This window comes from Caretta caretta, chromosome 12 (assembly GCF_965140235.1).
Source record: "Caretta caretta isolate rCarCar2 chromosome 12, rCarCar1.hap1, whole genome shotgun sequence".
NCBI classification, from domain to species: domain Eukaryota; kingdom Metazoa; phylum Chordata; order Testudines; family Cheloniidae; genus Caretta; species Caretta caretta.
Window position 1 is genome coordinate 757,253 of NC_134217.1, and position 9,475 is coordinate 766,727.

Consider the following 9,475-nt stretch of genomic DNA (forward strand, 5'->3'; position numbering starts at 1 on the left):
TCCCAACTTCTTAAACAATCCTCTAGCAAGACAAAGAACCTCACGTCTATCGATTCGCAAAACACTCCCAAGAAATTGTAACAATAGTTTGTCATAAAGAAAGTAAAGTACTAGAATGTTCCAATTTTTTCCAGCCCCTTGAAGAAATCTGCTCTCAAGAAGCCTTGTCACAGTAAAACTTTCTGCTTTTCTAACCAGAAGATTCTCCCCAAAAGGAGCTGCACCGTTCCTGGAGACACTGCAATACCAGGCCGATGTGTGGGGTGGACAGAGCAAGCTCCTAGTCCGTCCCCCTGTTTCAAAAATCAATTTAATAGACAGTCCTCAAATAAATGACATATCAGCTATTAAACTGATAAGAACAGATTTAATAATTTTATTAAGATAATGTTGAAATAAAAAGAAGACGGTACAGGGTTCAAGCATAGAAATTTCTGGTTATGAGGGGATAAGGTACAGATTATCAAGGGGTGCGAAATTTGGTTTAGGAGCTGGTGGCATAAGGAATACATAATCTGCAATCTCTCTGATTGGGGGTAAAAGTTTAACCGATCAAAGTACAGACATTGAGATATGGGGGTATGTTGTCCATATAATGGCTATGTTCAGGTGTGGAGTATAATGAGCGGATACAATGATGGGGATGGATCTACCCTCATTTGGTGGGATTTAATGTTCAGGGAGTTTATGATTCCAGTTCATACGGTCCAATGGAAAAAGCCTCTCAGTCCCTTTCCCATAGTGGATGCACGATGTCGAACCAGCTCACACCTCCTGGTACTGTTGGTGGCCAGTGATGTGTTCGATGTAGATGTCCCTGGACCATCGGATGGTGTCCGAGACCATGAGGCGCCGCATGAGCCGCGCGTAGTGTTGACCGATCCCACAGGTCCGCAGCACACGCTCGTTGCAGGGGTCCCAAGCGCCCAGGGCTCCGACGATCAGGGCGTCCATCTGCACCTCGTAGCCCTTCGTTCTCAGGGTGTTGGCCAGAGGGGCGTATTTTTCCAGCTTACGAGCTCGGGCTTCTCGGAAGGCCGGGGTCCTGTTCTCGAAGGGGACCGTGATGTCGACGAGGATGATCTTTTTCTGGGCCTCGTCGGTGACTACCACGTCGGGTCGCAGCCGGCTGTCAGTGCCGGGGATGGCGCAGTTCATGGCGACCTCCCCCAGGCTTGGTGCAATGGCTTTCACCAGGTGGTCCTGGATGGCGTTGTGGCGCAGCTGCCAGGCTCTGGAGTGGGGCTTGCAGCTGCACAGGATGTGGGGCAGGGTCTTGTTGGAGTAGCTGCACTTCCTGCAACGCTTGTCTCGGTTCCCGTGGTGGATGGCTCCGTTGAGCGGGACGCAGTTGAGCCGGGTGCAGTGGCTGAACCGCTAGTCACCGAAACGGGTGAAGCCGCCCCCAGGCAAGGAAGTGGCTGCTGGCGTCCCACTTGCTGGTCAGTCGAAGGCTTTACCCTGGTCTGGTTTATGCTTCAGAGCTTCCATGTACAGTGAGTGGATGGCCGCCTTCAGGGTCCTCTCCAGCATGCCCCTGGCGCTCGGGGTGACAATGGTGTTGTCCTCAGACCTGATCTGCGGCCCCAGGACTCCCAGCTCCTGGCGCTCCTCGCACCACTCCCAGCGGCAGCCGATGCGCTTCCCCAGGTGATGCGTGGCACTGCGAGCGCGGGACCACAGTGAAGCGATGTCGCGCCCATCCCGTCCGAATTCACCATCCAGGGAACCGCTCAGGAAGTTGGCGGTTTCTTGGTTGGAGGGGGCTCTGCCGATCGCTTCTTTGTTGCATCATGGAGGGCGTTTGCTGCGATGTTCCTTATCATGGCGTCGGGACACGTCAGCAGGTGGAAGGTGTGGGTGATCACCGCGATGTCACACAGGTCACCCATGTGGGGGACATTGGCACCACCATGCCTGCTTGTGATATACACCAGCTCGTTGCTGGCTCTCTGGGGAAGGAACAGCCACTTCTTCACCAGCTGCCGGACGATCTTGTCTGCCTTGTTGAGGGGTACCTTCATGACAGCGGATCCCCTTAGGACAAATGAGATGCAGGGGATCAGGAAGGTGTTCAGGGCATTTATCTTTTGCCACGGTGCTAGCTGTGAGGCGTCGAACTTGGCGGTATCCTGCAAGATCTCCTGGATGGTGTCCTCGCGTGTCTGCCGGACACGGAAACCTGTCGGCGTGCGGACGTGCCGGTAGGCCTGCCCCTCTGCCAGGGGGATGACGGGCTCGCCCTGGATCTGGAACCCTGTCGTCTGCACCGAGTCCCTTTTGCTGCCGTCGATGTGGAGAGATACGCACTTCTTTGCATTGAAGTGGAGCCCCATCCAATCGGCAGCTTGACTGGTGGCATCCAGAATACTTTGGAGGTTCTCTGGGTCATCCGCGGTCAGGACCAGGTCATCCGCATAAGCCAGGATGCTCACCCTCTCACTGTGGAGGTTGAAGCCATCTGCGCCATTGGAGATCGCTCGCAGCAACGGCTCCATGGCAAGGTTAAAGATGATGGGGCTGAGGGGACAGCCCTGCTTAACTCTGCTCCGGATCGGGACCTCGGCGGTCTCCCCTTCTACCGAGCGAATGGTGGTGCTGCATCCCTCGTACACCTCTCGGATCACACGGAGGAAGTTCTCTGGCATCCCAAACTCCTGGAGCGTGGCAAAGATGTGGTGGTGGGTCATGGACCCAAAGGCGTTAGCCAGGTCGAGACATGCTACCGTGCACTGCCTCCGCGCCCTTCCGGCCGTTTCAATGGTGGTTTGGAGGACAAAGTGGTGTTCATAGCAGCCCTCGCAGGACATGAAGCCTTTCTGGGTGGAGCTGATGGCTCCCCCGGTCACCGACCGCTCCGTGATCCTCGACGCCAGGCAGCTGGCATAGAGCTTGGAGATCGTGGAGCAGAGGGAGATGGGCCTCCAGTTGCTGGGGTCATCCCGCTCACCCTTCTTGTACACCAGTACCGTCATGGCCTTCTTCCAGGAGCTGGGAGTCCGGCAGAATCACTTGCACTGGTTGAAGAGCGTGGCGAGGACCAGGCAGCTGGGATCTCCCTTTTTCAGGAGGCTGTAGCGGATGCCGTCTTTCCCAGGAGCTGTGTTTTTTGTTTTTGAGAGTCTGGTCATCACTTCCCTGGGCGTAAAGTCAGTTTCCAGGACACCTGGTTTGTCGACACGGGGCAGGGGGCAGAGGCACTCTGGGCGCTGAGCCTCATTCTGGGCTGTGCGGTCGAATACATCCTTGAAGTAGCTGTAGAGACGCTCAGATGGGATCGTGCAGTAGGGCGAGGGCCCATCGAGGATCTTTCTCACGGCTTTGGAGTGGTTCGCCCGGTACAGCTTTTGGATCCTTGAAGCTGCTGCTGGATAGTAGCGGCGGCTGGCGTCTCTACTTCTGGCTCCCCTGGTGGTGGTGTTGAGGTTTGGAGCAGGCGTTCTGCGGGCAGGCAGGGCGTTCTCCTGGTTGGAACTTCTCCTGCGAGCGGTTTCCACAGACAGTTCTTGGGTGAGCCTGTCTACGAGGAGGTCAAAGTCGTCAAAGGAAGCTGCCGCCTGTAGCTCCTCGGTCCAGGCAGTCTGCCACGGAGTGGCAGCCCTCACCATCGGCTGCTGGCCCTCATGGTCCTTGACCTCGTCTCATGCAGGCTCAAAGCCTGCATGGACGGCCTGCCTGGAGAGACGTGGTCCGGCTCGGGGGTTGCTGGGACACCGCTGGTCCTTCTAGGAGTGACTGCTGCCTGGGCGGTTGCTGCTGGAGGGTGAGATCTACCGTAGGCAGCGTCGCTCAGAACGGACTCGGGGGCCGTGCTGGACCGTCTGGTGATGAGGGCCTGGTGCTTTACTGTGGCTGCAGGGCTGGTTCCTCCAGTAACGTCTGGAGCTCGCAGGGCGGTCTGAGGCTTGGCACTGGCTCCTCCGGCAGTTGGAGTTCGCAGGGCGGTCTGAGGTGTAGCTCTGGCTCCTCTGGCAGTTGGAGTTCGAAGGGTGGTCTGAGGTGTAGGTCTGGTTCCTCCAGCAGTTGGAGTTCGCGGGGCGGTCTGAGGAGCGGCTCTGGCTCCTCCGGCAGTTGGAGTTCACGGGGCGGTCTGAGGTGTAGCTCTGGTTCCTCCAGCAGTTGCAGTTCGCGGGGCGGTCTCAGGAGCGGCTCTGGCTCCTCCGGCAGTTGGAGTTCGCAGGGCGGTCTGAGGAGCGTCTCTGGTTCCTCCGACAGTTGGAGTTCGCAGGGCGGTCGGAGGTGTAGCTCTGGCTCCTCCGGCAGTTGGAGTTCGCGGGGCGGTCTGAGGGACGGCTCTGGTTCCTCCGGCAGTTGGAGTTCGCAGGCCGGTCTGAGGGGCGGCTCTGGCTCCTCCAGCAGTTGGAGTTCGCAGGGCGGTCAGAGGTGTAGCTCTGGCTCCTCCGGCAGTTGGAGTTCGCGGGGCGGTCTGAGGGGCAGCTCTGGCTCCTCCGGCAGTTGGAGTTCGCAGGGCGGTCTGAGGTGTAGCTCTGGCTCCTCCGGCAGTTGGAGTTCACGGGGCGGTCTGAGGAGCGGCTCTGGCTCCTCCGGCAGTTGGAGTTCACGGGGTGGTCTGAGGAGCGGCTCTGGTTCCTCCGGCAGTTGGAGTTCGTGGGGCGGTCTGAGGTGTGGCTCTGGCTCCTCCGGCAGTTGGAGTTCACGGGGTGGTCTGAGGAGCGGCTCTGGTTCCTCCGGCAGTTGGAGTTCGTGGGGCGGTCTGAGGTGTGGCTCTGGCTCCTCTGGCAGTTGGAGTTCACGGGGCGGTCTGAGGAGCGGCTCTGGCTCCTCCGGCAGTTGGAGTTCGCGGGGCGGTCTGAGGAGCGGCTCTGGTTCCTCCGGCAGTTGGAGTTCGCGGGGCGGTCTGAGGGGCAGCTCTGGCTTCTCCGGCAGTTGGAGTTCACAAGGCAGTCTGAGGAGCGGCTCTTGCTCCTCCGGCAGTTGGAGTTCACGGGGCGGTCTGAGGAGCGGCTCTGGCTCCTCCGGCAGTTGGAGTTCACGGGGCGGTCTGAGGAGAGGCTCTGGTTCCTCCGGCAGTTGGAGTTCGCGGGGCGGTCTGAGGGGCAGCTCTGGCTCCTCCGGCAGTTGGAGTTCACAAGGCAGTCTGAGGAGCGGCTCTTGCTCCTCCGGCAGTTGGAGTTCACGGGGCGGTCTGAGGAGCGGCTCTGGCTCCTCCGGCAGTTGGAGTTCGCGGGGCGGTCTGAGGAGCGGCTGTGGTTCCTCCGGCAGTTGGAGTTCGTGGGGCGGTCTGAGGTGTGGCTCTGGCTCCTCCGGCAGTTGGAGTTCACGGGGCGGTCTGAGGAGCGGCTCTGGTTCCTCCGGCAGTTGGAGTTCGCAGGGCGGTCTGAGGTGTAGCTCTGGTTCCTCCGGCAGTTGGAGTTCGCGGGGCGGTCTGAAAGGTGCCTCTGGTTCCTCTGGCAGTTGGAGTTCACGAGGGAGTCTGAGGAGCGGCTCCTGCTCCTCCGGCAGTTGGAGTTCGCAGGGCGGTCTGAGGTGTAGCTCTGGCTCCTCCGGCAGTTGGAGTTCGCAGGGCGGTCTGAGGTGTAGCTCTGGCTTCTCCGGCAGTTGGAGTTCGCGGGGCGGTCTGAGGTGTAGCTCTGGCTCCTCCGGCAGTTGGAGTTCACGGGGCGGTCTGAGGAGCGGCTCTGGCTCCTCCGGCAGTTGGAGTTCGCGGGGCGGTCTGAGGAGCGGCTCTGGATCCTCCGGCAGTTGGAGGTCGTGGGGCGGTCTGAGGTGTGGCTCTGGCTCCTCCGGCAGTTGGAGTTCACGGGGCGGTCTGAGGAGCGGCTCTGGTTCCTCCGGCAGTTGGAGTTCGTGGGGCGGTCTGAGGTGTGGCTCTGGCTCCTCCGGCAGTTGGAGTTCACGGGGCGGTCTGAGGAGCGGCTCTTGCTCCTCCGGCAGTTGGAGTTCGCGGGGCGGTCTGAGGAGCGGCTCTGGTTCCTCCGGCAGTTGGAGTTCGCGGGGCGGTCTGAGGGGCAGCTCTGGCTCCTCCGGCAGTTGGAGTTCACAAGGCAGTCTGAGGAGCGGCTCTTGCTCCTCCGGCAGTTGGAGTTCACGGGGCGGTCTGAGGTGTAGCTCTGGCTCCTCCGGCAGTTGGAGTACGCAGGGCGGTCTGAGGTGTAGCTCTGGCTCCTCCGGCAGTTGGAGTTCACGGGGCGGTCTGAGGAGCGGCTCTGGCTCCTCCGGCAGTTGGAGTTCGCGGGGCGGTCTGAGGAGCGGCTCTGGTTCCTCCGGCAGTTGGAGTACGCAGGGCGGTCTGAGGTGTAGCTCTGGTTCCTCCGGCAGTTGGAGTTCGCGGGGTGGTCTGAAAGGTGCCTCTGGTTCCTCTGGCAGTTGGAGTTCACGAGGCAGTCTGAGGAGCGGCTCTTGCTCCTCCGGCAGTTGGAGTTCGCAGGGCGGTCTGAGGGGCAGCTCTGGCTTCTCCGGCAGTTGGAGTTCACAAGGCAGTCTGAGGAGCGGCTCTTGCTCCTCCGGCAGTTGGAGTTCACGGGGCGGTCTGAGGAGCGGCTCTGGCTCCTCCGGCAGTTGGAGTTCACGGGGCGGTCTGAGGAGAGGCTCTGGTTCCTCCGGCAGTTGGAGTTCGCGGGGCGGTCTGAGGGGCAGCTCTGGCTCCTCCGGCAGTTGGAGTTCTCGGGGCGGTCTGAGGAGCGGCTCTTGCTCCTCCGGCAGTTGGAGTTCACGGGGCGGTCTGAGGAGCGGCTCTGGCTCCTCCGGCAGTTGGAGTTCGCGGGGCGGTCTGAGGAGCGGCTGTGGTTCCTCCGGCAGTTGGAGTTCGTGGGGCGGTCTGAGGTGTGGCTCTGGCTCCTCCGGCAGTTGGAGTTCACGGGGCGGTCTGAGGAGCGGCTCTTGCTCCTCCGGCAGTTGGAGTTCGCAGGGCGGTCTGAGGTGGGGCTCTGGCTCCTCCGGCAGTTGGAGTTCACGGGGCGGTCTGAGGGGCGGCTCTGGCTCCTCCGGCAGTTGGAGTTTGCAGGGCGGTCTGAGGAGCGGCTCTGGTTCCTCCGGCAGTTGGAGTTCGCGGGGCGGTCTGAGCAGCGGCTCTGGCTCCTCCGGCAGTTGGAGTTCGCGGGGCGGTCTGAGGGGTGGCTCTGGCTCCTCCGGCAGTTGGAGTTCGCGGGGCGGTCTGAGGAGCGGCTCTGGTTCCACCGGCAGTTGGAGTTCGCGGGGCGGTCTGAGGGGCGGCTCTGGCTCCTCCGGCATTTGGAGTTCGCGGGGCGGTCTGAGGAGCGGCTCTGGTTCCTCCGGCAGTTGGAGTTCACGGGGCGGTCTGAGGTGTAGCTCTGGCTCCTCTGGCAGTTGGAGTTCCCAGGGCGGTCTGAGGTGTAGCTCTGGCTTCTCCGGCAGTTGGAGTTCGCGGGGCGGTCTGAGGTGTGGCTCTGGTTCCTCCGGCAGTTGGAGTTCGCAGGGCGGTGTGAGGTGTAGCTCTGGTTCCTCCGGCAGTTGGAGTTCACGGGGCGGTCTGAGGAGCGGCTCTGGCTCCTCCGGCAGTTGGAGTTCGCGGGGCGGTCTGAGGAGCGGCTCTGGTTCCTCCGGCAGTTGGAGTTCGTGGGGCGGTCTGAGGAGCGGCTCTGGCTCCTCCGGCAGTTGGAGTTCGCAGGGCGGTCTGAGGGGCGGCTCTGGTTCCTCCGGCAGTTGGAGTTCGCGGGGCGGTCTGAGGGGCGGCTCTGGCTCCTCCGGCAGTTGGAGTTCGCAGGGCGGTCTGAGGTGTAGCTCTGGCTCCTCCGGTAGTTGGAGTTCGCAGGGCGGTCTGAGGTGTAGCTCTGGTTTCTCCGGCAGTTGGAGTTCGCGGGGCGGTCTGAGGAGCGGCTATGGTTCCTCCGGCAGTTGGAGTTCACGGGGCGGTCTGAGGTGTAGCTCTGGCTCCTCCGGCAGTTGGAGTTCACGGGGCGGTCTGAGGAGCGGCTCTGGCTCCTCCGGCAGTTGGAGTTCGCGGGGCGGTCTGAGGAGCGGCTCTGGTTCCTCCAGCAGTTGGAGTTCGCAGGGCGGTCTGAGGTGTAGCTCTGGTTCCTCCGGCAGTTGGAGTTCGCGGGGCGGTCTGAAAGGTGCCTCTGGTTCCTCTGGCAGTTGGAGTTCACGAGGGAGTCTGAGGAGCGGCTCTTGCTCCTCCGGCAGTTGGAGTTCGCAGGGCGGTCTGAGGTGTAGCTCTGGCTCCTCCGGCAGTTGGAGTTCGCAGGGCGGTCTGAGGTGTAGCTCTGGCTTCTCCGGCAGTTGGAGTTCGCGTGGCGGTCTGAGGTGTAGCTCTGGCTCCTCCGGCAGTTGGAGTTCACGGGGCGGTCTGAGGAGCGGCTCTTGCTCCTCCGGCAGTTGGAGTTCGCGGGGCGGTCTGAGGAGCGGCTCTGGTTCCTCCGGCAGTTGGAGTTCGCGGGGCGGTCTGAGGGGCAGCTCTGGCTCCTCCGGCAGTTGGAGTTCACAAGGCAGTCTGAGGAGTGACTCTTGCTCCTCCGGCAGTTGGAGTTCACGGGGCGGTCTGAGGTGTAGCTCTGGTTCCTCCGGCAGTTGGAGTTCGCGGGGCGGTCTGAAAGGTGCCTCTGGTTCCTCTGGCAGTTGGAGTTCACGAGGGAGTCTGAGGAGCGGCTCTTGCTCCTCCGGCAGTTGGAGTTCGCAGGGCGGTCTGAGGTGTAGCTCTGGCTCCTCCGGCAGTTGGAGTACGCAGGGCGGTCTGCGGTGTAGCTCTGGCTCCTCCGGCAGTTGGAGTTCACGGGGCGGTCTGAGGAGCGGCTCTGGCTCCTCCGGCAGTTGGAGTTCGCGGGGCGGTCTGAGGAGCGGCTCTGGTTCCTCCGGCAGTTGGAGTACGCAGGGCGGTCTGAGGTGTAGCTCTGGTTCCTCCGGCAGTTGGAGTTCGCGGGGTGGTCTGAAAGGTGCCTCTGGTTCCTCTGGCAGTTGGAGTTCACGAGGCAGTCTGAGGAGCGGCTCTTGCTCCTCCGGCAGTTGGAGTTCGCAGGGCGGTCTGAGGTGTAGCTCTGGCTCCTCCGGCAGTTGGAGTTCGCAGGGCGGTCTGAGGTGTCCCTCTGGCTCCTCCGGCAGTTGGAGTTCGCAGGGCGGTCTGAGGTGTAGCTCTGGCTTCTCCGGCAGTTGGAGTTCGCGGGGCGGTCTGAGGTGTGGCTCTGGTTCCTCCGGCAGTTGGAGTTCGCAGGGCGGTCTGAGGTGTAGCTCTGGCTCCTCCGGCAGTTGGAGTTCACGGGGCGGTCTGAGGAGCGGCTCTGGCTCCTCCGGCAGTTGGAGTTCGCGGGGCGGTCTGAGGAGCGGCTCTGGATCCTCCGGCAGTTGGAGGTCGTGGGGCGGTCTGAGGTGTGGCTCTGGCTCCTCCGGCAGTTGGAGTTCACGGGGCGGTCTGAGGAGCGGCTCTGGTTCCTCCGGCAGTTGGAGTTCGCAGGGCGGTCTGAGGTGTAGCTCTGGCTCCTCCGGCAGTTGGAGTTCGCAGGGCGGTCTGAGGTGTAGCTCTGGCTCCTCCGGCAGTTGGAGTTCGCAGGGCGGTCTTAGGTGT

At 62.1% G+C, this 9,475-nt stretch overlaps 1 pseudogene; it reads right to left on the minus strand.

The window, feature by feature from the left end:
- Nucleotides 1–213: 213 nt before the first annotated feature.
- Nucleotides 214–388, minus strand: LOC142068687 (U2 spliceosomal RNA; annotated as a pseudogene).
- Between the last annotated feature and the right edge of the window lie 9,087 nt (nt 389–9,475).